We start from the raw sequence: 27,608 nt of genomic DNA on the forward strand, positions 1-27,608 counted from the left end.
TGGTTCAGCGCTTTCTGAAAAGCTACCCACACTTGTCATACCTGCTCGGAAAGGTGCGCCGGGTCAGCGCACATTTCCGCAACTCCAAGACGGACGCTGCCACCCTGCAACATCAGTTTAATCTGCCAGTGCACCGACTGCTGTGCGACGTGCCAACACGGTGGAACTCTACGCTCCACATGTTGGCCAGACTCTATGAGCAGCGTAGAGCTATAGTGGAATACCAACTCCAACATGGGCGGCGTAGTGGGAGTCAGCCTCCTCAATTCTTTACAGAAGAGTGGGCCTGGTTGGCAGACATTTGCCAGGTTCTTGGAAACTTTGAGGAGTCTACCCAGATGGTGAGCGGGGATGCTGCAATCATTAGCGTCACCATTCCTCTGCTATGCCTCTTGAGAAGTTCCCTGCAAAGCATAAAGGCAGACGCTTTGCACTCGGAAACGGAGGTGTGGGAAGACAGTATGTCGCTGGATAGTCAGAGCACCCTCATGTCTATATCTCAGCGCGTTGAGGTGGAGGAGGAGGGGGAGGAGCTTGAGGAGGAGGGGGAAGAGACAGCTTGGCCCACTGATGAGGGTACACATGCTGCTTGCCTGTCATCCTTTCAGCGTGTATGGCCGGAGGAGGAGGAGGATCCTGAAAGTGATCTTCCTAGTGAGGACAGCCATGTGTTGCGTACAGGTACCCTGGCACACATGGCTGACTTCATGTTAGGATGCCTTTCTCGTGACCCTCGCATTACACGCATTCTGGCCACTACGGATTACTGGCTGTACACACTGCTCGACCCACGGTATAAGGAGAACCTTTCCACTCTCATTCCCGAAGAGAAAAGGGGTTCGAGAATGATGCTATACCACAGGGCGCTGGTGGACAAACTGATGGTAAACTTCCCAGCCGACAGCGCTAGTGGCAGAAGGCGCAGTTCCGAGGGCCAGGTAGCAGGGGAGGCGCAGAGATCAGGCAGCATGTACAGCGCAGGCAGGGGAACATTCTCCAAGGCCTTTGCCAGCTTTATGGCTCCCCAGCAAGACTGTGTCACTGCTCCCCAGTCAAGGCTGAATTGGCGGGAGCACTGTAAAAGGATGGTGAGGGAGTACGTAGCCGATCGCACGACCGTCCTCGGTGACGCCTCTGCCCCCCACAACTACTGGGTGTCGAAGCTGGACACGTGGCCTGAACTCGCGCTGTATGCCCTGGAGGTGCTTGCTTGTCCTGCAGCTAGCGTCTTGTCAGAGAGGGTGTTTAGTGCGGCTGGGGGAATCATCACGGATAGGCGTACCCGCCTGTCAACCGACAGTGCCGACAGGCTTACACTCATCAAGATGAACAAAGCCTGGATTTCCCCAAACTTCTCTTCTTCACCAGCGGACAGCAGCGATACCTAAGCAATACGTAGGCTGCACCCGCGGATGGAAGCATCGTTCTCTATCACCATCCAAAACGTGGACCTTTTAGCTTCATCAATCTGTGTATAATATTCCTCCTCCTCCTCCTGCTCCTCCTCCTGAAACCTCACGTAATCACGCCGAACGGGCAATTTTTCTTAGGCCCACAAGGCTCAGTCATATAATTTTTGTAAACAATTTTTATACGTTTCAATGCTCATTAAAGCGTTGAAACTTGCACCTGAACCAATTTTTATTTTAACTGGTCTGCCTCCAGGCCTAGTTACCAATTAAGCCACATTAACCAAAGCGATTAATGGGTTTCACCTGCCCTTTTGGTTGGGCATGGGCAATTTTTCTGAGGTACATTAGTACTGTTGGTACACCAATTTTTTGGGGCCCTCGCCTACAGTGTAATCCAATTAATTTTTGGCCCACCTGCATTACAGCTGACGTTACATCAGCTGTGCTGGGCACTGCAATGGGATATATTTATGTACCGCCGGTGGGTTCCAGGGAGCCACCCATGCTGTCGGTCCACACGGAGTTGTAACTACATGTGTCCACTTCTAAAGAACCCCAGTCTGACTGGGGCATGCAGTGTGGGCCGAAGCCCACCTGCATTAAACATGACATTACCTCAGCTGTGATGGGCAATGCTATGGGATATATTTATGTGCCGCCGGTGGCTTCCTGGCACCCACCCATGCTGTCAGTCCACAGGGACTTCACAATAGGGAGTTGTACCTGCCTGTCTCTATGAATTAAAAAGCCCGGTCAGGTTGGGGCATGCAGTGTGGGCAGAAGCCCACCTGCATTTAATCTGACGTTAGCTCTGCTGTCCAGGGCACTGCAATGGGATACATTTATGTACAGCAGGTGGGTTCCAGGGAGCCACCCATGCTGTGGGTGCACACGGAATTCCCATTGCGGAGTTGGGGATTCCCAGTTGTACCTGCCTGTGACTATTTATAAAAAAACGCGGTCTGACTGGGGCATGCAGACACCTTGACAGAATGAATAGTGTGTGGCACATAGGTTCCCCATTGCTATGCCCACGTGTGCAGCTCCTGATGGCGGTGGCACAGGATTATATTTCTCATTGCTTCTGTACAGCATTGTGGGCTATCGCCCCGCCCCTTTTAAAGAGGGTCGCTACCTAGCCGTGCCAACCCTCTGCAGTGTGTGCCTGTGGTTCCTCCTCATGGCAGACGCACTTATAAATAGACATGAGGGTGGCGTGGCATGAGGGCAGCTGAAGGCTGTGCAGGGACAATTTGGTGTGCGCTGTGGACACTGGGTCGTGCAGGGGGGGGGGGGGGGTTGGGCAGCATGTAACCCAGGAGAAGTGGCAGCGGAGTGTCATGCAGGCAGTGATTGTGCTTTGTTGGAGGTAGTGTGGTGCTTAGCTAAGGTATACATTGCTAATGAGGGCTTTTCACAAGTAAAAGTTGTTGGGAGGGGGGGGCACTCTTGCCGCTATTGTGGCTTAATAGTGGGACCTGGGAACTTGAGATGCAGCCCAACATGTAGCCCCTCGCCTGCCCTATCCGTTGCTGTGTCGTTCCCATCACTTTCTTGAATTGCCCAGATTTTCACAAATGGAAACCTTAGCGAGCATCGGCGATATACAAAAATGCTCGAGTCGCCCATTGACTTCAATGGGGTTCGTTACTCGAAACGAACCCTCGAGCATCTCGATAATTTCGTCCCGAGTAACGAGCACCCGAGCATTTTGGTGCTCGCTCATCTGTAGTAATTAACTGTGGCTATTAACTGTACATACTCAGATTGGGTCACTGTTAGCAGTAGGGTACCACAGGGTTCAGTATTGGGCTATCTTCTCAATATATGTGGCCTTAATCCCGGAATGCACAATTAAATATTTTTTTTAGGGGATATAAACTGTGTAACAGTATACTGTCCTCTTTTGTGTTAAGACTTTACAAAGACAGTAGATCTGGAGGAGTTCAGCAGAGAAGTGGTCAATGAGATTTAACACTGATAAATGCAAGGTTATGCACTTATTTAAGTAAAATCAATGCCAAGATTTCTTACTAAGTAGAAAACCACTCGGTAAAACTGACATGGAAAAAGACTTGGGGATTTTAGTTGATGGTACAATAAACATAACTGGAGCAACCAGTTTCAGGCGGCTGTTGCCAAGGCAAATAAGATCATAGGGTGCATGAAAAAGAGCATAGATGCACATGATGAGATTGTTGTCCTTTTTTATAAATCACTAGAAAGACCACACAAAGAATAAGTTGCAAAGTTTTAAGCACCAGAACCCAAGAAAAAGATAATACACAGCTTTAGTTGGTTCAAAGGTGGGCAACAAATATAATTAATGATATAGGTGGACTACAGAGCCCACAGAGATTATGAAAATCAAAGTAATTTAGTTTTAAAAAAGAAAGTGTTGTCTGGTGGGGGGTGATCTATTAACGATGTATAGATATAGCAAAGACCAATATAGAGATCTCTCTCACTATTTATGTCCAAAGATTGTGGCTGTAACAAAGGAACGTCCTATATGACTAGAGGAGAGAAGCTTTCTACACCAACATAGAATGGGGTTCTTTACTGTAAGAGTAGTGAGACTATGAAATTCTCTGCCTGAGGATGTGGTGTTGGTAAACTTAGCAAAAGAATTCAAAAGGGTCTATTACTTTTTATGCTTTTGTTGAGTGTAATAATATTACAAATTATATGTACCAGATTACTGGAGATATAGTTTTTTGAGAGATTTATTTTATTCGCCATATTTAGAGCTAGGAAGTAATTTTCTGCCTAAAATTAGGGAAATTGGCTCCTGTACTTAATGATAATGTCATCTTCTTAATAAACATTGTGGGATAGTAAACTGAACTGGATACATTTTTGTCATTTTACATACTGTGTCGGAATCTGTGTTTTGTAGAAACTAAGTATTTTAAAGGTTGTAAGAGATGAGCGAGTGTACTTGCTAAGGCAAATCACTTGAACGAGTATTGCCATTTTTGAGTACATGCCCTCTCGTCCCAAAAGATTCGGGGGGGGGGGCGGCAGGGGTAGCGGGGAGGAACGCGGGAGTGGGAGGGCTCTCTCTCCTCCCTCCCCCCCCCCCCCGGCTCCCCCATGCTCACCCCCGCCGGCCCCGAATCTTTTGGAACGGGTGGGCATGTACTTAAAAATGGCACTACTCGTTCAAGTAATTTGCCTTAGCGAGTACGCTCGCTCATCTCTAGTTATAAGCATTATGATACAATATTTTGCAGTAAATAATATTAATATAAGTATTACTCTTAACTATTGACAAAAAGTGTGTATTTTTTCTCTATTTTGACTGTTAAATGGGTTGTGCAACCTTAAACTAGAAATGGCCTATCCTCAGGATTGGCCATCAGTAGTAGATCAGCAGGGGTCCATGGCCCAAGACCCCGCAGATCAGCCATTTGCTGGACAGTTGTGCTTGTGTAATTACCTGATGTGTCCAGGAAGTAGATATCTCTGTTCACAGGACCTGATGCTATAGGCAAGATTGACTTTAATGGGAACACTGATTGTTATACTAAGCCAGGCCATTCCAGTCGGAACAGAGCTGAATGCCTTCTGCACACATCATTTCCAGACCATAATGCACCAGCCCAATGAACTGCTGATTGGCGCAACTCACAGATGGTAGAAACCCTCTGATTTACTATTTATGGCTTATTTTGTGGATGCTTCAATTAAATAATGGAGATCATAGAAACTCATTGGCTACATTCACACGGGCATATTTTCAGTCCATATTGCTTGCATGTTTTTTCCGCCCAAAATACAGCATAAACGGCATTGATTTGAGTGGCGTATTTAGATGTGTATTTTCTATGTGCATATTTTACATGTGTAAGAAAAAAATTGCAGCATGCCTTATTTTGGTCTGTAACACGGAACAAGATTGCCCATTAAAGTCAATGATATTGTGTAAACATGCAGCAAATACACAGTTACGTACATATTCATTGCATTTTTATGTGTTGGCAGCAGAAAGTAAGTAAAAAGATAGTGACATCAATTGGGCCTTCTTGCAGTTTTTTTTTGAAGTTGTGAGAAATGCAGTGAATATGGATGCAACACACATGCAAAAAATGCATCTGCACCAAAATTGCATAAGGACTGTATTTCACCGAAGTTGCTCATGCGGATGAGGCTTTTCTCTGATCTTTGCCACTAGAGTAGGTCTGTGATTGTGTATTGCACAAGTTTCTCTGTTTCTTGTCATGCAAGTGCCACACCATCAATGTACTGCAATGGTATGGCTTGCTATGCTTTCCTGCTTGCACTGACAATTTGGGTGTGGGACATCGATGCGTCACAAAGGATCTACAATAGAGTATTGTACTGTAGCTCACATCTATCTGCACCCAATGTCATGGTCACGCATGCATAACATATGAGTCCAGTACACGTTGTCTTTCACCTAGTCTATAACAAAGATGTACGATAGTCTTCAAGAAGGAGGAAAACAATTCTTATTTAAGTATGCTTGCAATATTTTCTTTGTGATGCATTACATATTTTCTTTATTTTATTATTAGCTAGCAAGCAAAGAGATTGTGAATCATTTTGGAGATAAATGAATTTTCTCTTGATAGAATGGGGTGCTATCCTTCATAATTATATTTGACACAGTGTTCAATACACTCAGCCATTTGAAGAGAAGAACAGAATGTAATATATATATAAAATTATTAAAGTCAAGTTAACTGTGGTAGTAAAGAATAAAACATCTATTATTCAAGCCAGTGTGAAAGTTCCAAAATAAAATCAAAAAATATTTCTATACTATAAACATGATTGTTGGTAACTACAAAATGTGCATTTCAAAATGATAGCTATTAATCCATAGCAGACCATAAGGGCAACCACAATGCAACCTTTTAAAAATAGAAAAATTGATTTATGGTTTAATGCTAGAGTAATGCATAAAATAATCCCTTGAACATGTGGTTTGTTTCACAGTAGCTATGCTAAGTGCAAATATGTTCACGGCTGTAATACAAATATATGCCTTGGAATTTAAATAATACAGTAATATTATTGCCTTCTTTATAACAAATGGATTGTTAGAGGTGGCATATTGATAGTTTAAAAATTAATATTCTAATTTAATGGAAGATAGTTTTGCATAGTTAGTATCAATATAGCACATATATTGGCAAGATGATGCCTGGTAATTGCCCTTAATCACTTTGACCATAATTATATCTCATTGTGCCTTAACAGACTAGGAGATCAGATGACATTTTGTGGATCTGATTCATTAATTAATGCATAAGAAGTAGAGATGAGCGAGCACCAAAATGCTCGAGTGCTCGTTACTCGAGACGAACTTTTCGCAATGCTTGAGAGTTCGTTTCGAGTAACGAACCCCATTGAAGTCAATGGGTGACTCGAGCATTTTTGCATATCGCCGATGCTCGCTAAGGTTTTTATTTGTGAAAATCTGGGAAATTCAAGAAAGTGATGGGAACGACACAGAAACGGATAGGGCAGGCGAGGGGCTACATGTTGGGCTGCATCTCAAGTTCCCAGGTCCCACTATTAAGCCACAATAGTGGCAAGAGTGAGACCCCCCCCCCCCCACTGTCAGCATAAAGATCGTTCTCCTCTGCCACAGCTGTAACAGCTGTGGAAGAGAGGAACGATGTTAGCCCATTGAATTCAATGGAGCCGGCAATACAGCCGGGTCCATTTAAAGCAATGGGCTGCCGGCGATCGCGGAATGAATTGTCGGGAAGGGCTTAAATATATAAGCCCTACCATGCAATTCATCCAGAAATGTGTAAAAATGAAAAAAATATATATACTCACCTTGTCCCGGCAGACGAAGTTCAGCCGCGGCTGGCTGCAGTTCTCCTGAACTGCTCTCTGTAGTATTCAGCAGCCGGGGATTTAAAATCCCCGCCTGCTGAATAAGCTGCCTCTGATTGGTCACAGCCTGACCAATCAGAAGCAGCTCTCACTCACACCCATTCATGAATTCATGAATGGGTGAGTGAGTGCTGCCTCTGATTGGCTCAGCGCAGGGCCAATCAGGGGCAGCTCTCAGCTGTCATTTTAACAAAAAGTTTTAGTGCTACAATGCGTTTCAAAATTGTGTAAAAATTAGAGATGAGCGAACACCAAAATGTTCGGGTGTTCGTTATCCGGAACGAACTTACCGCGATGTCCGGGTGTTCGTTTCGAATAACGAACCCCATTGAAGTCAATGGGCGACCAGAGCATTTTTGTATTTCGCCGATGCTCGCTAAGGTTTTCATGTGTGAAAATCTGGGCAATTCAAGAAAGTGATGGGAATGACACAGTGACGGATAGGGCAGGCGAGGGGCTACATGGTGGGCTGCATCTCAAGTTCACAGGTCCCACTATTAAGCCACAATAGCGGCAAGAGTGCCCCCCCCCCCACACTGTCAGCATAAAGATCGTTCTCCTCTGCCACAGCTGTAACAGCTGTAGCAGAGAAGAACGATGTTTGCCCATTGAATTCAATGGAGCGGCAATACAGCATGTTCCACTGAATGCAATGGGCTGCCAGCGATCGCAGGATGAATGGTCGGAAAGGGGTTAAATATATAACCCCTTTCCTGCAATTCATCCAGAAATGTGTTACACTTAAAATATATACCGGCGTATAAGGCGACGGGGCGTATAAGACGACCCCCCAACTGTCACCTTATACGCCGGTAATACAGTGGAGCAAAGAATAAAAAGCATTACTTACGTTTTTAGATGATCTGCGGCGCTCCTGCAGGCTGTCACTCCCTCCTAATCCACGGCAGACAAGCTTTCTCTATGAAAGGCTTTAAATCCCTGCCTCCAGAAAGACACGTGCCTTCAGCCAATCACAGCCAATGACAATGATGTCATTGAATGGCTGTGATTGGCTGTGTTTCTGGAGGCGGGGATTTCAAGCCTTGAAATCCCCGCCTCCAGAAACACAGCCAATCACAGCCATTCAATGACATCATTGTCATTGGCTGTGATTGGCTGAAGGCACGTGTCTTTCTGGAGGCAGGGATTTAAAGCCTTTCGTGGAGAAAGGAATACTTTGCCGTGGATTAGGAGGGAGTGACAGCCTGCAGGAGCGCCGCAGATCATCTAAAAACGTAAGTAATGATTTTTATTCTTTGCTCCACTGTATTACCGGCGTATAAGGTGACAGTTGGGGGGTCGTCTTATACGCCCCGTCGCCTTATACGCCGGTATATATTTTTAGTGTAACACATTTCTGGATGAATTGCAGGAAAGGGGTTATATATTTAAGCCCTCTCCGACCATTCATCCTGCGATCGCCGGCAGCCCATTGCATTCAGTGGAACCTGCTGTATTGCTGGCTCCATTGAATTCAATGGGCAAACATCGTTCTTCTCTGCTACAGCTGTTACAGCTGTGCCAGAGAAGAAGGATTTGTCTTCTATATGTTCTCAATGGGGTCAGCGCTGCTGCCGCTGGCCCCATTGAGCGCATATAGAATGCATCCATAGCGAACCGCGGGAGGGACAGACTTTTATATCAGGCGGACACCTTATCTCCCCAGCCACTCACTGCAGGGGGGTGGTATAGGGCTTAAACATTGCAGGGGGAAGTTGTAATGCCTTCCCTGTCTTTATATTGGCCAAAAAAAAGCGCTAACGTCTCAGGGAAGAAAGTTAAAGTAACCCGGACACCGCATGGTGTTCGTTACGGATAACGAACATACCGAACACCCTAATATTCGCACGAATATCAAGCTCGGAAGAACACGTTCGCTCATCTCTAGTAAAAATGTGTATTTGCAACAATTCAGCTGTTCCATCTTTACAGCAAGTAGACAGATACATGAGTCTCCATAGTTAGGCTGGATTCACACGGGCATCTGCATTTTTATGTTTGCCCGCCGGCGACGTAAAAACACGTAAACTGGCACACAAATCTAATGTTTGTGCGCCCGTTCAGATGGCCCTGGCCCAGTGCATATACGACGAGGCTGCCATGTCGTTGGGTGGGAGGAGACAGTTTTGTTCTGCTAATCTGTCTTCCCCCTTCCCTCCCCCTCTCTGCCCCTTGTCGCAACCAGTGATGGGAGGGGGTGGGACAGGGGTGGGGCTTAGCTCCACCCCCACCATACCCCTCCAATTGGAAAGAGTAGGCAACAAGTGGAGAGGAGCAGGCAAGGGGGTGGGAGTTTAGCAGTCATGCTACTAAACTCCCTCCCACCTCCCGTCTCCAGCAGCTGTCATAGGCTCACATTGGAGTCTATGCAGCCAGTGGTGGCGTAAAAGTGCCCAGTCGAAATGCATCTTCGCCGGGCGCTTTTACGCTGCTGAAATACACCGATGTACACTGATGCATTGTAAACTAATCAGGGGGGCAGTGTATATCGTCCGGGCATGAAAACCTGACCAATATACACCCGTGTGAATCCAGCCGTAGACTAACAAACCCTGTGTGCAATCGGGTCCAACATGGTTTTCAGTATGAGGCTTTATTCACACGAGTGTAGGTACGTACATATTTACCCTATTTATTTAATTATTCAGATGGTCTGGCATTTTACGTGGGCAAATAGCTGCATATATACGCTTTTGTGAATAAAGTCTAATAGAGGCATCACTATATGAAAAAAAAATGTTTCTACAGCAAAATAGATATACATATATCATCTCTTAAAGTCGACCAATTTTGATCTTTCATCATGTCTTTTTATGCATATACCTTTACGATACTTATGTATATGTGCTATCTTTGGGCATTGCTATTTGATGCTAGACTGTTTTGATATGAATACGCCTCGCATCCACGGAAAATTTGCCCGTTGGAAAACGCCATATTGCACTCGTCCGTGTGACGTTAGCCCTAAGGTGAGCCCAGGGAGGACAGTAAACCTCCCTTGAAGTTGCTAAGTACTGATGCAGCAGCACTTGCACAAACTGTGTTAGAGCACTACTGGGTCAGGGAGGTATTTGCATAGTGCACATAGCCATTTAAAGTGAATGGCAGCAGTTGTATTCCAGAAATAGTGTAGCTGTGCTATAAGACCATAAAAGTAGATCACTAGACTTCCAGTTTGGCGCTGATACATCTGTCAGAAGTAGACAAGAACTAAACTTTGATTTGCAAGCTAATTTTTTTCTGACAGGCCAGAATTTGCCGGTGTGACGATTCAAGCTGAAATACTTTACAACAGATTCATATTTACACATTAATTATCTTTGGGATCCAGCTCCATAATGGGAAATTTGCCTAACAGCGAAAAGTTGGCAAAGCGAACTTTCACATAAATCGCTTATCTAATTAGAAGTTCTTTTAACAGGCAAAAGCTATTATAATGATATTTTTAGATTATTTTGTTATTTATAGTGATATCGACAAGTTTTAGTTGAGACAGGTTTGGATTCTGTATTGGTAGTCTCTTTTGAGCTGAAATCACACATGCAGCTTTTGATGCAATTTTTGTCAATTATTGATGCATTTTTTAGGTTAAAGACAGGAGGGGATACAAAAAAGGTGACGTAAAAGCATAGCGCACACACTTGTTTTCTTCTATTTTGTATATACTAAATCTTGCATTATAGTAGATTTTTGACAAAGTTTTTTTTTTTTTTTTTTTATCAAGTTGACCTCCAGAGCCTGCAATGCTGTAGTTTTGTGAGGGGGGAAGTTACCAGATAGCACAATTTCAAGTTACATGCAGCGACTGTTTATGGATAGCTAAGTCTGAAGACCTAACAAGACTTATATGTTGGCTTCAGGGCTTGTATGTATGAAAAATAGAACAAGTAGAATAATATGATAGTTGAAGTAATAAAATATTTTGATAATAATGGTTATCCTCAGGGCTTATTCACACAAGTGTATATTGGCTGCGTTTTCACTGCCGGCCGATATACGCGACCATCTGATGCATTGCATTCCAATGCATGAGTTCATATGGCCAATTTTCCAGTGCGTAAAAATGGCCGGCCCGAAAAGATAGTGCATACGATGTACATTCCGGATGGCCATTTTTACGCCGTCCGGAAAAGATAGTTCAAGAACTATCTTCCGGCCGGAAAACAGTGGCTGGTCCTATAGACTCCTATGGGAGCTGCCAAAAAAGGTGTGTGGAAGGAAGTTTAGCTGAGGTTCTGCTAAACTCTCTCCCTCTTCCCTCCTCTTCTCCGCCGCTTGCCGGTTGCCAGCAAGGGGCGGGGACGGGAGATTAGCACACTAGCTCCTGCCCGGTTCAACCCCCTTCCATTGCCAAGGGCCAGCAAGGGGCAGAGATGGGGTGGGAGTTTAACATACTAGCTCCCACCCTGTCCTACCCCCTCCCCTTAGCGACAGCTAAGAGGGGGAGGCAGTTCAGCAGAGCTAAACTCTCTCCCCCTGCCCAATGGTATTCCGGGTGCAGCGTATACTCGCCGCACCTGGCCGTCTGTATGGGCGCATAAACGGGAGATGCAGCCGTGACTTGGTTGTGGCTGCCTCTCGTTTATGGAATTTTAGGCCATGCTGTAGCTGTCATGCAGTCGACCGAAAATTGCAGTGGTCATGTAAAGGAGTCATCAGGGCCAATATCTAAATTGTAATGTTTATAAATCATATAGTGGCGTGTTGTTGAAAATAAGAGTAATTTTTAAAAATATGTTCTTTTTGAGTATTGAAGAAACAATGAAGAAATGCTTGATTTATTAGTCTACAATACTATATGGCTAGTTTAATCGGCAAAAAAACCCCTAGTCAGGTTTTATCACTGCTCGGGACACATCATGGGGTTGATGAAAAGTCCAACTGAGCCTCCCACTATTTAACATTGTTTCCTTGTAGTAGTCCAGCTGATGCAGCCATTAAAGAGATTTCGCCACAAAAATAAGTTATCCCTTTCTACAGGATATGGGATAGCTTGCTAATTAGTAGGGGTCTAATGGCTGGGACTCCCACTGATCCTGAGAACAGTGCTTTAAGAAATCTCTGAATAAAGGGAGGTTCATGATGCTTCTCCATTCATTTCAATGGAAACAGAAATATCTGAGCGCTTGAACTCAGCTATCTCAGTGGTACCATTAAAATTAAAGAAGTGCACATTTGTGTCCACCTTTTCATGGATGTCTGGAGCCCCATTGTTGGGACCGGTGGGGGGCCAATGGTCAAAACCCCACTAAACTGCAAGTTATCCCCTATCCTGCAGATGGGGAATAGCCTAAAGGTGCATTTAGACACAAAGATGATCGCTCAAAAGATGGATCTTGAGTGGTCATTTTGCATAAAACTACTTGGTACTAATGCCTATTAGTACCAATTAGTAGCATGTGAGCGCTGGGAGCTGTATTCAGGGAACACTCCACCTGCTGTTCTCTGACTAAATTTCCTTTGTTCTGTTGTGGGGCTGACAGCTGAGACAATGTAATCAGCTGTAATCAGCTGTAATCAGCGCTCCCCAGGCAAAACACCTCGTGCGGTCCTGCTTATCAGCTGTTCTGCCGAATGATGGATTTCAACTGAAATCCATCGTTTGGCAAAAAGTGAAAGATGGGCATATTTATAAGCAATGATTATCATTCAAAAGATGGCTTTTGAGTGAATGTTGAGTGATAATCGTTGTGTCTAAATGGGCATTTACTCTGTGGTTAAAACTCCTTTAATTGTGACTGATCAGAATAACAATGGAAGCAACAGTTTTGACAATTTGTCGTATGGCTAGTTACAATACTTACACTTGCCTAAGCTCATCTGGTGCAGCATTGTTGTGATGTATCATAGATGGTTAAGTAGTTTGTTTTGTGGTCTATGCATTACATATACTTTTTTATCAGTGCATTTCAGGAGCCACAGATTTATTTTTTATTGACACACTAGTCTGAGAGCTTAGTTTTTGCAAAAAATAGCTTGTCTTAATGGCTACTGCATAATATCAAAACATTTTTTGAGGCAGGGTTGGAAAAAAACCCAAATTTGATATTGTTCTTTAAATTTTGATTTAGAGGTAGGTAGATAGAATATCCTACTTTTGCACAATAAAAACACTAGTTTGACACTTATTTGTCTTTTATCCAGTATGAAAATCTATGACATTCTGATGACTTTTTATTCCATTTCTGAAGCGAAATTTAAAAAAAAAACTGCAATTCTGGCATTTGGTTTTAGTTTTTATCTTTCTTTTGATGTTCACAACAATATGAGTGACATGTTAAGTTATTTTTCTGGGTCAGTATGATTATGTTAATACTAACTGATATAACTTTTTAACATTTTACTACTTTTGCACAATAAATACAATTTTAAAAAATCATGTCACCATATTCAAAGACTTAACATCTTTGTTTCCACCAATTGAACTGTGAGGGTTTTTTTCTTATGCATGACAAGCTGTATTTTTATTCGCACATTTGATGTTTTTTTTTTAATCCATTTTTACGAAGTGGCAAATGCAACATTAGAATTTTATGGTTTCATTTCTCATGGCATTGAGTGTGTTAATAACATAACTTTTAGGGTTCATTTCTCATGGCATTGAGTGTGTTAATAACATAACTTTTAAGTTTGGATGATTACTAATTCAGCAATACTAATTGTTGTAAATATAATGGGAGAAACGGTGTTTACATTTATATAGCACTTGTGTAATCATAATATATTCTCTTGATCAGAACTTCCTTTCAACCTTTTGATTTTTCCTCTGTTCCTCTCCCATGACCTAAGACCATTGTTTATCTAATACCTTCCATCCTGTTTTGATATTGCAATGACCATTCCAGTAAATATCCATAAGGAAATTTCTCTGTAATTTCCCTAAAAATCTCTTAGAATTTGGTCATATGATTAACTTTGTAATCATTGGCATTAGGCCAATTTGTGAAGTATGACATACCATATTTTGTATTGTATGTTATCTAGAGATGAGCGAACGTACTCGTCCGAGCTTGATACTCGTTCGAGTATTAGCGTGTTCGAGATGCTCGTTACTCGTAACGAGTACCATGCGGTGTTCGGGTTACTTTCACTTTCATCTCTGAGACGTTAGCGCGCTTTTCTGGCCAATTGAAAGACAGAGAAGGCATTACAAATTCCCCCTGCGACGTTCAAGCCCTATACCACCCCCCTGCAGTGAGTGGCTGGCGAGATCAGGTGTCACCCGAGTATAAAAATCGGCCCCACCCGCGGCTCGCCACAGATGCGTTCTGACATAGAGGAGGAAAAGTGCTATCTTGTTGGAGCTGCTATACGGAGAGTGTTAGGAGTATTTTAGGCTTCAAGAACCCCAACGGTCCTTCTTAGGGCCACATCTAACCGTGTGCAGTACTGTGGAGGCTGCTTTTTGCAGTGCTGCACATTTTTTTTTTTGGGGTATATCGGGCGTGCAGAGCATTGCGCCCTGCAGTAATACTCCAGGGCCAGAAGCGCTTAGGCAGGGACAGAAGACATATTGATTGAATATAGGCAGTGGGCCTTTGCAAAAAAATTTGGGGAAAAAAATCTATCTGGGCTGCCTGTAACTGTCCTCAGTGTTCTGGGTCTGTGCTGGGTGCAGTAGTTCTCCAAATTCATACGCAGCCAGCTAAGTGTTACAGCAGGCTTGCGCAAAATTATTTCCTGGCTCTGTCTGGGCTGTGAAATCACTGCTGTATTGCAGTTCACAGTGCAACACTCTGCAGTTCTGTGACATACCCCAGGGCCAGAAGCGCTTAGGCAGGGACAGAAGACATATTGATTGAATATAGGCAGTGGGCCTTTGCAAAAAAATTTGGGGAAAAAAATCTATCTGGGCTGCCTGTGACTGTCCTCAGTGTTCTGGGTCTGTGCTGGGTGCAGTAGTTCTCCAAATTCATACGCAGCCAGCTAAGTGTTACAGCAGGCTTGCGCAAAATTATTTCCTGGCGTTCCGTAAGCGAAGTCAGCCTCCAACCACAGGCCAATAAGCGGCACATTTAATTACAGCGTTCTGTTTCTGCACTACTGGTAATACACCATGCCGAGGGGTAGGGGTAGGCCTAGAGGACGTGGACGCGGGCGAGGACGTGGAGGCCCAAGTCAGGGTGTGGGCACAGGCCGAGCCAGTGCGGTGGCCAGGGGTAGAGGCAGGGCCAGATCGAATAATCCACCAACTGTTTCCCAAAGCGCCCCCTCGCGCCATGCCACGCTGCAGAGGTAAAGGTGCTCTACGGTGTGGCAGTTTTTCACAGAGACGCCTGACGACCGTCGAACAGTGGTGTGCAACCTTTGTCGTGCCAAGATCAACTGGGGAGGCACCACCACCAGCATGCGCAGGCATATGATGGCCAAGCACCCCACAAGGTAGGACGAAGGCCGTTCACCGCCTCCGGTTTGCACCACAGCCTCTCCCCCTGTGCCCCAACCTGCCACTGAGATCCAACCCCCCTCTGAGGACACAGGCAGTACCGTCTCCTGGCCTGCACCCACACCCTCACCTCCGCTGTCCTCGGCCCCATCCAGCAATGTCTCTCAGCGCAGCGTCCAGACGTCGCTAGCACCACTGTTTGAGCGCGAGCGCAAGTACGCCGCCACGCACCCGCACGCTCAAGCGTTAAACGTGCACATTGCCAAATTGATCAGCCTGGAGATGCTGCCGTATAGGCTTGTGGAAACGGAGGCTTTCAAAAGCATGATGGCGGCGGCGGCCCCGCGCTACTCGGTTCCCAGTCGCCACTACTTTTCCCGATGTGCCGTCCCAGCCCTGCACGACCACGTCTCCCGCAACATTGTACGCGCCCTCACCAACGCGGTTACTGCCAAGGTCCACTTAAGAACAGACACGTGGACAAGCACAGGCGGGCAGGGCGACTATATCTCCCTGACGGCACATTGGGTGAATTTAGTGCAGGCTGGGACAAAGTCAGAGCCTGGGACCGCTCACGTCCTACCCACCCCCCGAATTGCGTGCCCCAGCTCGTTGGTGGTATCTGCGGCGGTGTATGCTTCCTCCACTAAACCACCCTCCTCCTCCTCCTACGCAACCTCTGTCTCGCAATCAAGATGTGTCAGCAGCAGCACGTCGCCAGCAGTCGGTGTCGCGCGGCATGGCAGCACAGCGGTGGGCAAGCGTCAGCAGGCCGTGCTGAAACTACTCAGCTTAGGAGAGAAGAGTCAGACAGCCCCCGAACTGCTGCAGGGTCTGACAGAGCAGACCGACCGCTGGCTTGCGCCGCTGAGCCTCCAACCGGGCATGGTCGTGTGTGACAACGGCCGTAACCTGGTGGCGGCTCTGCAGCTCGGCAGCCTCACGCACGTGCCATGCCTGGCCCATGTCTTTAATTTGGTGGTTCAGCGCTTTCTGAAAAGCTACCCACACTTGTCATACCTGCTCGGAAAGGTGCGCCAGCTCTGCGAACATTTCCGCAACTCCAAGACAGACGCTGCCACCCTGCGGACCCTGCAACATCGGTTTCATCTGCCAGTGCACCGATTGCTGTGCGACGTGCCCAGTGGAACTCTACGCTCCACATGTTGGCCAGGCTCTATGAGCAGCGTAGAGCTATTGCGGAATACCAACTCCAACATGGGCGGCGTAGTGGGAGTCAGCCTCCTCAATTATTTACAGAAGAGTGGGCCTGGTTGGCAGCCATCTGCCAGGTCCTTGGAAACTTTGAGGAGTCTACCCAGATGCTGAGCGGGGATGCTGCAATCATTAGCGTCACCATTCTTCTGCTATGCCTCTTGAGAAGTTCCCTGCAAAGCATAAAGGCAGACGCTTTGCAATCGGAAACGGAGGCGGGGGAAGACAGTATGTCGCTGGATAGTCAGAGCACCCTCATGTCTATATCTCAGCGCGTTGATGAGGAGGGGGAGGAGCATGAGGAGGAGGGGGAAGAGACAGCTTGGCCCAGTGCTGAAGGTACAGATTCTGCTTGCCTGTCATCCTTTCAGCGTGTATGGCCAGAGGAGGAGGAGGAGGAGGAGAAGGAGGGGGAGGAGCATGAGGAGGAGGGGGAAGAGACAGCTTGGCCCACTGCTGAGGGTACAGATGCTGCTTGCCTGTCATCCTTTCAGCGTGTATGGCCAGAGGAGGAGGAGGAGGAGGAGGAGGAGGATCCTGAAAGTGATCTTCCGAGTGAGGACAGCCATGTGTTGCGTACAGGTACCCTGGCACACATGGCTGACTTCATGTTAGGATGCCTTTCTCGTGACCCTCGCGTTACACGCATTCTGGCCACTACGGATTACTGGGTGTACACACTGCTCGACCCACGGTATAAGGAGAGCATTTCCACTCTCATTCCCGAAGAGGAAAGGGGTTCGAGAATGATGCTATACCACAGGGCGCTGGTGGACAAACTGATGGTAAACTTCCCATCCGGCAGCGCTAGTGGCCGAAGGCGCATTTCCGCGGCCCAGGTAGCAGGGGAGGCGCAGAGATCAGGCAGCATGTACAGCGCAGGCAGGGGAACATTATCCAAGGCCTTTGCCAACTTTATGGCTCCCCAGCAAGACTGTGTCACCGGTCCCCAGTCAAGGCTGAGTTGGCGGGAGCACTGTAAAAGGATGGTGAGGGAGTACGTAGCCGATCGCACGAACGTCCTCGGTGACGCCTCTGCCCCCTACAACTACTGGGTGTCGAAGCTGGACACGTGGCCTGAACTCGCGCTGTATGCCCTGGAGGTGCTTGCTTGTCCTGCGGCTAGCGTCTTGTCAGAGACTGTGTTTAGTGTGGCTGGGGTAATCATCACGGATAAGCGTACCCACCTGTCAACCGACAGTGCCGACAGGCTTACACTCATCAAGATGAACAAAGCCTGGATTTCCCCAGACTTCGCTTCTCCACCAGCGGACAGCAGCGATACCTAAACAATACGTAGGCTGCACCCGCGGATGGAAGCATCGTTCTCTATCACCATCCAAAACGGGGACCTTTTTGCTTCATCAATCTGTGTATAATATTCCTCCTCCTCCTCCTGCTCCTCCTCCTGAAACCTCACATAATCACGCCGAACGGGCAATTTTTCTTAGGCCCACAAGGCTCAGTCATATAATTTTTCTAAACAATTTTTATACGTTTCAATGCTCATCAAAGCGTTGAAACTTTCACCTCAACCAATTTTTATTTTTACTGGGCTGCCTCCAGGCCTAGTTACCAATTAAGCCACATTAACCAAAGCGATTAATGGGTTTCACCTGCCCTCTTGGTTGGGCATGGGCAATTTTTCTCAGGTACATTAGTACTGTTGGTACACCAATTTTTGGGGGCCCTCGCCTACAGTGTAATCCAATTAATTTTTAGCCCACCTGCATTACAGCTGACGTTACATCAGCTGTGTTGGGCACTGCAATGGGATATATTTATGTACCGCCGGTGGGTTCCAGGGAGCCACCCATGCTGTGGGTCCACAGGGAGTTGTAACTGCATGTGTCCACTTCTAAAGAACCCCAGTCTGACTGGGGCATGCAGTGTGGGCCGAAGCCCACCTGCATTAAACATGACATTATTACCTCAGCTGTGATGGGCAATGCAATGGGATATATTTATGTACCGCCGGTGGGTTCCAGGGAGCCACCCATGCTGTGGGTCCACAGGGAGTTGTAACTGCATCTGTCCACTTCTAAAGAACCCCAGTCTGACTGGGGCATGCAGTGTGGGCCGAAGCCCACCTGCATTAAACATGACATTATTACCTCAGCTGTGATGGGCAATGCAATGGGATATATTTATGTACCGCCGGTGGCTTCCTGGCACCCACCCATGCTGTGGGTCCCCAGGGAGTTGTAACTGCATCTGTCCACTTCTAAAGAACCCCAGTCTGACTGGGGCATGCAGTGTGGGCCGAAGCCCACCTGCATTTAATCTGACGTTAGCTCTGCTGTCCAGGGCACTGCAATGGGATACATTTATGTACAGTCGGTGGGTTCCAGGGAGCCACCCATGCTGTGGGTGCACACGGAATTCCCATTGCGGAGTTGTACCTGCCTGTGACTATTTATAAAAAACCGCGGTCTGACTGGGGCATGCAGACACCTTGACAGAATGAATAGTGTGTGGCACATAGGTTCCCCATTGCTATGCCCACGTGTGCAGCTCCAGATGGAGGTGGCACAGGATTGGATTTCTCATTGCTTATGTACAGCATTGTGGACTATCGCCCCGCCCCTTTTAAAGAGGGTCGCTGCCTAGCCGTGCCAACCCTCTGCAGTGTGTGCCTGCGGTTCCTCTGGCAGACGCACTTATAAATAGACATGAGGGTGGCGTGGCATGAGGGCAGCTGAAGGCTGGGCAGGGACAGTTTGGTGTGCGCTGTGGACACTGGGGCTTTGGGGAGGGGGGGGGGGGGTTGGTCAGCATGTAACCCAGGAGAACTGGCAGCGGAGTGTCATGCAGGCAGTGATTGTGCTTTGTTGGAGGTAGTGTGGTGCTTAGCTAAGGTATGCATTGCTAATGAGGGCTTCTCAGAAGTAAAAGTTGTTAAGAGGGGGGGGCACTCTTGCCGCTATTGTGGCTTACTAGTGGGACCTGGGAACTTGAGATGCAGCCCAACATGTAGCCCCTCGCCTGCCCTATCCGTTGCTGTGTCGTTCCCATCACTTTCTTGAATTGCCCAGATTTTCACAAACGAAAACCTTAGCGAGCATCGGCGATATAGAAAAATGCTCGGGTCGCCCATTGACTTCAATGGGATTCATTATTCGAAACGAACCCTCGAGCATCGGGAAAAGTTCGTCACGAGTAACGAGCACCCGAGCATTTTGGTGCTCGCTCATCTCTAATGTTATCCTTCACTTTATATAACTTTCAATATATTGAATGAACAAGTCAACTATAGAGCAAGCAATAATCTTTGGTGTCCCCTTTTTGATTTATTCCCAACTTATCATTTCCATAGATGGCAAACACAAAGGCTATTAGGTCTCTAGATAGCATAGTAGCTTATCAGTACCTTGAGATCGTGTTGTGGGGGAGTCCATGCTCCACCCCAAAATGTCTTACTGAGGTCTTATTCTTGTTGCTAGATAGCTTGCTTCTTCATCTCTCTAAAAGGAGATATTTTAGGCCTCGTTTAGATGAGCGTGTTTTTAGCGCTGCTTAGCAGAACTCAAAACACGCTTCTATGGAAACCAATATGTTTCTATTAAAGCATTCACATGCGCGATATGTGTAGGCCACAAAGAATTGCAGTTACAGAATTTTCCCATTTTGTATAGGCCCACTGGCCTGAGTACAGTTCCAAAACAATGGATGCATGACTCATAAAAATTACGCCAATAGCCATATAGTTCATGATTGTAGTGGTACTTTTTTATGGTCTGTTCTGAGGCCCACATATTGTAGTTAGCAGATGGTTTCTCAACTTGCAGCCCCACCTTTGTTTGGCCTGTATGACCTGTCTCAGTGCTGGTAGTGATAAGCTTACTCTAGTGATAAGGGCACTATATAACTGATAAATGTACTAAATTAATCAAAGCTTTATCTTTGTGCACAGGACAACTGATAACATGGACACTGTTCAGCAAGAGGAGGAGCAGGAGGAGGGAGACATGTCTGTTCTGGGGATCTCACCGGCAACATCAGCTGATGTACACGCAGAGGTGACAGACGAGGGCCACCTAGCGACATCTCCAGCACTACCACCACCTGGAAAAGGGGCAGGCCAAAAGCTTCAGCCCAGGAAGAGCCTACAGAGATGCAGCAGTGAGTATTGAGCTCTGCAGCAGAAATACCTACAGGATATGGCAGAAAGCTTTGATCAGCATCTAGTGCGGGTCCTCTGGCATCTACCGGAGAATCTACAACTCATCATCCAGAACTACATACTGTTTGTGCTGGAGGTAGCATTACCACCATCCTCCCCATACAAACTGCATTACCTGATAGACCAGTACAGATTTTCTTGATACTGACAATCCCAGTAACAACTCACTCCACCAACTTAACACCAAGCTTGCCATGGCTATTTGTCTTATGGCCATGGCTACCATGACAACCCAACCGGTGAGTACGCTAACCCAATGGCCCAGCAGTTGCCCTGGCCCATAACTCTGATACTGGGCCCTAGTAATCACAGCAGTAACATGCCAATGCATTCGCAAAAACAAGCTGGCAGGGAGTTTGGCCTTTTTGGCTCACCCAGCAGTGATCCTGGGACCCGGTATTGGAATTTGTAAAAAAAAAACAAAAAATACTATTTAAATTAATAAAAATACATTTTGCTGAAGTTTTTTTTTTACAAAAAGTTTTAGTTTCATACATTTATTTTTGTTAATAAAAATTGTTAATGTTCAACGACTGGGTGTTTAGTGTCATTCTTAACATTTTTATCTTTCTGCACTTCTCATATGTTAAGTTGTGCCAACATAAAGTATTGAGTGCTAAACTGAACTCTGCTAGATTAGTCTGTACCTTTAGCTACGCACCCAGCCTGTATCCACCACCACTGATGTATCACAGGGTCCCAATTCAATTGACGCTCTCTCCACAATACTGTCTGGACATCACCGAGGTTTTCCAAGCTGCTGTGCAGTTTCTAAACTTTATCAAGATCCTGGATGGCAAGCACATCACATGAAGAAGCTGCCACACTAAGGGTCCCAATATTACAATTATAAACAGTACTTTCCCATAGTTCTGTTGGCCGTAACTACTGGTTTGTACTTGTGGATATCAGGTTAACATGCTGTACATATACAGATATACATGCAGAAATGTGTACATATCCGTCACCATATGCAATTCACTTCAGTGGTCATATGCTGGTCATACACTGTGGATATATGCTCGAGTAATACAATATGGTCATGTGAGCCTGGCCTAAGAAAGTAAGTATTTTTTAAAGTACTTAGGCCTGTTTTTTGTAAGGCTCACACTTGATATGCCAGCTTTCCTCTTTAATCCTGAGGTTGATAATGAATGTTAGTGATATGTGAAATATTGTACCAGTCGAATCCTCTATTAATTTGTGAAAATGGCTGTAAAAACATGATTGAGACGTTTGTTGAAATGTCGTTGTTGCTCTTCACTTTACACATATTTAGATGAGCAGATTTACTAACAAATGATTATTATGCATATTGTGTCTTTCTCAGGTGAATACATAGAAACAAAAAACATAATGTATTTTATCAGTCTAAAATTGAAATGGTGAATAAAGTCCAAAAATCTCTTGGATATCTAAACAGCCAGGGCATTTCTTGGCAGAAATGGCTCTCGCCATTAGATCATTTTCTAGGTACAAAACCATAAAATTTGAGAATATTGTAATTGTATGATAGGCTAAAAAGTAAATGTTGCCAGGTTGATTTTCGGATTTAAATTCTGTAAGAAAACCAGAGATTCTGAAGAAATATATATTCAGACACACTTGGCCTTACTGCCTAGTCCTTATCAATAATTCATGCCCTCTGAGATATCCTGCCAAAGCTGTGTCTTTAACCTAAAATGTACAACTCAATTGATTTACAAAAATACTTAGTGAGCATCAAGAAACATTACCATGAATTTTTATATTTGTGTTTGCTAAATTTATAGAATTTATGTAATTTCAAAGATGTGATTTCAAATTTAGAAATTGGTAAATTTTGATTTGGAAAGTCCTTGTGCTGAAACAAGCTAATTTAACTTAAAAAATCAAAAATAATTATGCAACATACTAAATTCTAAAATGAACCCATTGCATATTAATGTGCTGTCACTTAAAATGCAGGAAAACAGCAGTGACTATACTTTATGTGCTGTATATGGAATGGTGTTTTGTCTCAAGAATATGTAACTATTCAATAAATATTTGGTTGTTAGTGTACCATAGATAGTATTTTCAAGCTAATGAACCACATATCTAAAAATTCTTCAATCACTAGACAAAATATGGTTTATGATTTTCATATATGCAAAAATAACTGTACATTTTTATAAAAGGCAAAAAATGAGTAAACGTATGTAGAGCTTAATATGACTATTTTTATTAAAAAAAAGTGAAATTTCTATGAATACAAATTTTAGCGTTAAAATATTCAGCGATATGCTTAAAGTTGGAAATTTGTAACTTCTTGTATTGATGGTTTTCCCATTAACGTCATTCAAAAATAATGCAAGTATAAGGATTGCATCATGGTGCTTTTCTCCCTGGCACTAGTGCAAATGTAGCAGCAGTCAAGCAATGTGTTACTCCTATACCTGTGCTAAACATAATATATTTATAAGGCTATGTTCACATGTACTGGAACTACTGCAAATTCTCCACAGAGGAAATGGCTGTCGAAAATCTGCAACATTTTACAGTACAAATGGTGAGGATTAGGTTTCAAGAATTCTCATTCACACGCAATGGAAAAAATCTCCGAAGTGATCTGACTTGTGGTATGGATTTTAAAGCCACAGTTTGCCAATTTATGTTGCATATTTTAAATGCGGATTTCACCTCTGAAAATGAGGGGGTGAAATCTGCGTCAAAACGCATCAAAATCTGCATCAACATCCATGTATTGGGTATGGATTTTGATGTTGATTTTGGTGCAGATTTTGAAGCAAATGCACGCCAAAATCCTCAATGTGTGGACATAGCCTTAAAGTGTGCATAGTGGACAGGGGCCTACTTCTAACTCAGCAGCTCCCCAGATGCATGGTACGACCCACCATATTTCCTTGCACTTTACTCATTGCTTTGAGATCTTTTCTATCACATAGTTTGTGGTAGACAGCAAAACAAACACCAGTAATCCAACACTTCCAGCCATATCCCATTTATGATTTACCCCTAGCATTCTCCCCCAAAAATATACTCCGTGCTCAGCTTATATATCATCATTATCAATCACTCCATCTGTGTACAAGACGCAGGCACTTGGATTTAACATGCAAGTTCCCTGGCACTGAACATATTAAGCGACCATTCTGAGAAGTAATCATTCCCAGAAGAGGCACTATAATAAGCATATAACAATATCTAAGCACAAAAGCATTTTTTTAATTACTCCAATGAAAAAGTTATACAAGGCTATTGAGCCTGCTTGTCACAGCTATACCTCAATAGAAAACACTCCAAGTAGTACAGCAACAGAAAATGGGCCAGCATGAATTTATAATAAAATATCCATCTACTGAATTAAGGTGATATTGTCTGGTTCATCTGCTATGTGAATGATCTTATCTTGTCTTCTGGCATGATTTTACAAGGGCAGTGTAAGTCCAAGTTCAGACTTCAAAGAAATTTACTGCATGGACCTTCAAGCTAATAATATTAAAATATAACTTTTATTATAAATAACTAAAAGTGAAAAGGAAGAATGAAACACACATATATTGGATCGAGTAAGGAACAGTAATTTAAGAACAAATGCCACTCATATGTAATGACCAACTAAGTTTGAGTCAAACAATTAGGCTCAACTTGTACAAATCATTGGTCTTGGAACATGACTTAATAGTCCAAGTTTGTTAGTCGTGTGTCATATTGTTAGAGAAACTGACACGCGTAAGATATTTAGACGAAAAAAAGCATAAGCCTACGCGTTTCCCCCACCTAGTGAGTTCTTCAGGGGTTCCAATAAGCTATTCCCAGTAATATACTGGGTAGTGGCTGAAAAGATGGTTCTTAATAAAACCTCGAAAGTATCCAAGACAGATGGAGGTTTCATTAAGAACCATCTTTTCAGCCACTACCCAGTATATTACTGGGAATAGCGTATTGGAACCCCTGAAGAACCCACTAGGTGGGGGAAACGCGTAGGGTTACGCTTTTTTTCGTCTAAATATCTTACGCGTGTCAGTTTCTCCAACAATATGACACACGACTAACAAACTTGGACTATTAAGTCATGTTCCAAGACCAATGATTTGTACAAGTTGAGCCTAATTGTTTGACTCAAACTTAGTTGGTCATTACATACGAGTGGCATTTGTCTTCTGGCATGACAACCATGCTAGACTGTGGATTTCATTAATTCAAATAACTGCAATATTTGTTTGGAATCATAGCTGCATAGTATTCCTGGATTTGATGCTTCAATCTTGTTTAATTATATGCAGAACTATTTCTTCCACCCATCGCAAGCCCATCTCTGGTAATGGTATACTGAAGGCTGCTTCATGTCACGCTGTTCAAATGATCAAAGGAGTGCCAGTAGGTGAGTTACCTTGAGCAAAGAGTTTGCAGTACAAATGGATGAGGTAGGTAATGTAGTCAAATGGAAAGCCGGGAGTCTATCAGGAGGTCTTTTCACAATAGCAGAGGAGCAGGCAGAAGTCGAGCTTGATCAGTCAATGCTGTGGAGCAGAATAATCATGCATTGGATCTGTGGCAGGGTCAGGCTTTTATAGGAAGTCCCAATTAGTATTGGGGTTGGGCCGAGACAGGAAGTGAACATAACAGGAATAAAGAATGCTATGATTAGCTGAGGAGCTGGATAGCTCACTGGGTAGAGAAACTGCCTGGAGCACAGGAGTTTCCAGGTTCAAGTCCCAACAATTACTTTAAAATGACGGATCAGTTTTAGTCACTATGTGTAATGCAACATATATTATTTCCACCCATCTTCCAAAATTGTGGCAGGTTTAAACCTTGAAGGAAGTATTAGTTCAGTGATGCACGTTTTCCACAAAAAATCTTACATTACAGTCTCTTCTGCTTTCCAGTCTGGTTATGCATGGAACCACTGTTCATAACCGATTAAACTGCAAAGGTTTATCTTATTATGGCTGTAAGTAATGTAGTTGCCAGTTCTCAGTCAAAATGCGTCTTCTAGGGATACTTTAAACCAGTGTTCCCCAACTCCATTCCTCAGGGACCGCCAACAGGTCATGTTTTCTCTATTTCCTCAGTATTGCACAGGTGATGTAATTATTGTCGGTGCCTCAGACATTGCCACAGGTGTTCTTACCATAGGATATCCTGAAAACATGACCTGTTGGTGGTCCCCGAGGACTGGAGTTGGGGACCCCTGCTTTAAACTATGCTACATATACCATTAGACAGTTTAACTGCAATTCCATTTATGTTGTATACCCATAGTGATCACACATTTTGAACTTTCTTATATTGGGTATAGTGGGTACTTGGAAATTAAAAGCTACGATTACAGAACATCTTCGTGATTCCACAGATGCTCTTGCATGGAACCCCTCTAATTTTACCTGTTATTTTAATGATGTTCATCAGGGCAATTTGACTTGGCTTTTGTGCTATGATATCGAACAGGTTAATAGACTGGAGGAGAGCATTATTAAATTGGGAGATATTCTGGATCTTCAGATTAAATACCTCATATCCAAATGATTTAAACTATCGTACTAACCTGATTCTACACTACTGACATAGTATATCTTTTTAGTAATATTTAGTTTTTATTTGTGTTGGAATTTTTTTGCTTTTACACAGGTATCACTAATTGTCATATGGAGAGAGAGTCTTTAAGGTTGGACACGTACCTTTTTTTGCAATGTGTTGTATGTGGTCATGGATAATGGTATGGAACCCGAAATGCGTAGATCGTAATCTTCATTTGTTTGCAGCTCTTTTCATGTACTACTATGTAATCTGATGTCATTAAGCTTTTATGCTATATCTGATAAAGGATGGATTTTTTATTATGAATTTGTGCTGGATCCTCATCTTCTGTTGCTAAAGTGTTTTATACTATATAAAAGATAAAAAATTAACCTCTTGGAAGTGATTGTTATTTTTAGCCCTTTTTGATGAAATATCCTTAACTACAGGGGGACATACAACTTCAGTCAATATGATGGAGCTGATCTGCATCCGATAAACCTACATGACTTACTGCTAAGTCTAAAACATATATTGCCTTAACTGAGCACTTTGTAACAAATGTTCAGAAATGCAGAGAAAGTAAACCAGATGTCTCTTCCAGCTGGCTTTCCCATCCAGAAGCCAGACAATTACTATACAGCTGCAGACTCTGCAACACCATCTATAAGTGGTATTGTAGAGTTATATGCCAACTGGCCTGATGTGTATCGTTTTCAGATACTCAAGGAGTGGTAAACAAGGCCCTAACAGCACTCTGCAAAATATGGTACAGAGAATATTAGACGTTAGAGGTGGTTATTGGATTTTTCTGCTGGCATGTACTTTATGCCTCCTCTTGTACTTCGAACAGTAATGGTAGACATACAATACCATTATTTCTTGCCTCAGTCAGCCTAGTGAAAATCACTGGTAGTGATGCCTCACAACTACAAGATCGAACAGTGAGACAACATGACCTACAGTAAGAGAAAGACCTTTCCCAACATTATCTGTTGCATATTGTTCTCTGTGCAACTCAACACTTAAC

This window comes from Eleutherodactylus coqui, chromosome 5 (genome assembly GCF_035609145.1).
Source record: "Eleutherodactylus coqui strain aEleCoq1 chromosome 5, aEleCoq1.hap1, whole genome shotgun sequence".
Lineage (NCBI taxonomy): Eukaryota > Metazoa > Chordata > Amphibia > Anura > Eleutherodactylidae > Eleutherodactylus > Eleutherodactylus coqui.